The following is a 3,074-nucleotide window of genomic DNA, read 5'->3' on the forward strand; positions in this document are numbered from 1 at the left end:
AGAATACATAGCATTAGCTGCATCTATGGTGGGGGTTCCAGGTCTTGCTTTAAGTAATAGCAGAAATCTTAATGCAGTGGCCTGTGTTTTAGCAAAAGGATTAAATGCTACATCTCGAGCACTCTCAGCCCTGAATGCTTAACAAAAACAATTAAGGGACTCTGTCTTAGAGAATAGAGCCGCTATTGATTATCTCTCGTTACGACACAATCTGGGGTGTGAAACCTTAAAAGGAATGTGCTGCTTCAACCTCACTGATAATTCTGTGCTAATTGAAGACAAAATTGGTGCCTTACAACGATTGACACAGACGTTGAAAGAATCATCTGGCTTAGACTTTTCCTGGTTAACTTCATGGCTTCCCAATTTTGGATGGTTGAAACAGTTATTTTTTATGGTTATTCTGTTTTGTTTTATAGGGATTATGGTTTGTTTCTGTATCCAATGTATACCTGTTTGTATCGCATCTATCTTCAGGCCTAAGGTAAATCAAATGATTTTGCAAACAAAGAAAGCTGAGAATACTAGATTTGTGTTAAGTCAAATTGAATGGAGCAATCATAATTAATAATAATTAAAAATGCTCCAGAGGAGGGAATGTGAGGTTTGACCTAGAAACTACTATGCAAAGCCTAAGCAAAAGTGAATGTTATGTGACGAATGCCCATCTGCAATGATAAGGAGCAGACAGTCTTAGACAGAGGAGGCTTGAAAACAAAAACAGAATCAGAGTACTGGGACAAAGAGCTCATTAAAATACTAAAAATCACACCCCTAGGTGGGGAAGAAATATGCTAATTAAACATATATGTATGTTAATGAGATACATAGCTAAAACACAGGTATAGAAACATGCTCAGTAAAGAACTCCTTGCGTCACTCCTTTATAGCCAATTAGCAAACAAGGATGCTTATGAAGGTTCAAACCCCTGTATATAAGGGGCTCAGTATTGAATATCTGGTGTGCTTGTTCTGTGAAATTATTCCGCTTGCACCTTTTATTGCTAGCAATAAATCTTCTTTATACTTTCACCCCTGGTATCTTTATTGGCCTGTGCATACCGGGCATGAACCCAGACTTGAGCTGGGGCCTAACATCGGGAAACTCTTAATAGTCAGTAGCCCACCTCATCCAATAGTTGATCGCAGTTAATGAGCTCAGAGTTTTGTGGTAGGTACCCTTGTCTCACTACCACTGGGGGCCCTGCCCATTCCTCACTGCTGTTGGGGAACAGTGCTCTGTCATTGCTGTCATCTGTCCTCACTATGGCTGGGAGGTGTGGCTTTGCTACTTCGGTTGGGAGGTGTGGTTCTGCCTCATCACCAGAGGATGCTGGCCCACTACCTATCTTTTTTAGAACTTGGACAAGCTCAAGGGTTTCAGTTCTTTCAGAATCTAGTGGATACAGGCTTCAAAATGAGCCCCTACATGTTCAAGGGTAACAGGCCTTAATCTGAACCTATTACAAGCGTACATATATGGCAAGAAGTGTTCCCTGTTGAAGTTCAATTACAGTCCAGATTTTCTTGCCAATTAAATCAAAAAACAATTACATGCTAAATCCAAAAAACCTAAACCCTGGTGCATGTAGTCCATATAATCCATCTATGCATGTCACCATTAGGTTTTCCCCTGCTCATTGCAACAAAATGTTTATTGGGAAGAGAAGTCCTAATCTGTTCTGTGATTCCTGAGCTGAGGACCCCTTCACCTTAGACTTCTGTAAAGGTTATAGGGAGCAGTGGCCCTTCAGTAAACTTACCCAATTTTCTCTTACAGCATTGGTGCCCTTACAAATGCTACAATTTTAGAAGGGAAGGAAGGTACATGCAAAATCTGACTCACCTGGCCCTTTATATTTGAACTGTTGCAGTTAAAACAAGCTAGCACAGCCAAAACAATCACACAGAGTTTCCCACTAAATTGAACATGCATACCAAAAGGAATGAATTTATGCAAATAAGCATCACAGAAAGGTTGTAAATTTAGAGAGAGTATGTTACACAAGCAGCCACATCATCTATGCCCCTCAAAAACTGATCACCCTTTATCTTAAAGCTAATTAGTGTGGGAGGATTGCCCTCACTAATCCTGTCTGGGAAGCTATCACACAACCTCTCTACTCTGATGTTTGGAGACCTAGGGCTTGTTACATGGAATATTTTGGCAGCTTCTGGAGCTCTTAGTTCCTGAACTGGCTGCATGTTAACACCTTTTTAGTGGCTTTAAGCACCTGTTAATCAGCTTTTAGTTACACCACTGCAGGGCAGGATTATCTCAAATCCATCTAAATTTGCTCCTGTTCCATTAAGGTGCAGCCACTCCAGGCATGTATTCTGTCTAAAATGAAGTCTTTCAGTATCCCAGGATGTGCAGTGGCCCCTCCCCACCCTGAACTCTAGGGAACTTGTACATGTGATGAAAACTACCCTTTTTTTTTTTTACTTGTGTTACAATTTACACACAGGAGGTTTTTTTTTTGCAATTTAAATCTCCTTCATGTGATTCAAAGTAAAACACACCTGGATGTATTTCATTTTGGGTCAACACAAATTTAAGTGATTTATTCCTGGCTCCATCATGTGTCATCAGAAACTCACTCAATGCCATGTAATGAGCCCCTTTGTCCACTAGATGCCTCTGCAGTTTTTGTGTAGTGAGCCCCTTTGTCCAGCAGATACCATTTTCAATTTGCAAATAGGAGAGGAAGAGGATTTCTACAGTTTTTATGTATCTGCCTTGCTGCCCCTGGTTCCAGCAAAGACTCAACAGCAGGGTGCCCGGCAGCACTTACATTTGCCCTTCAGAGCAAATTGCCCCCTCCCACTCAGAGATGCAACCTTTACCCCTGCCCCCCTACCCCCCATACTTTAAAAAACCACTCTACGGTCACCTTTGTTACCTGCTGTTGATCTGGCAGTGAGCAAAAAGCCAGAGAGCAAATTAGAACAAAGCTAGAGTGCTTTGCTTAATTGTCTGCTAATGACCCACATGGAAAGAAGCAGGTGTGGCCATCACGCTTATGCTAGGTGGCTCCCTTACTCTTTCCCCACTACACAGAAGGAACATGTAG

The sequence above is a fragment of the Alligator mississippiensis genome, chromosome 5 (genome assembly GCF_030867095.1).
Source record: "Alligator mississippiensis isolate rAllMis1 chromosome 5, rAllMis1, whole genome shotgun sequence".
Classification (NCBI taxonomy): Eukaryota; Metazoa; Chordata; order Crocodylia; family Alligatoridae; genus Alligator; species Alligator mississippiensis.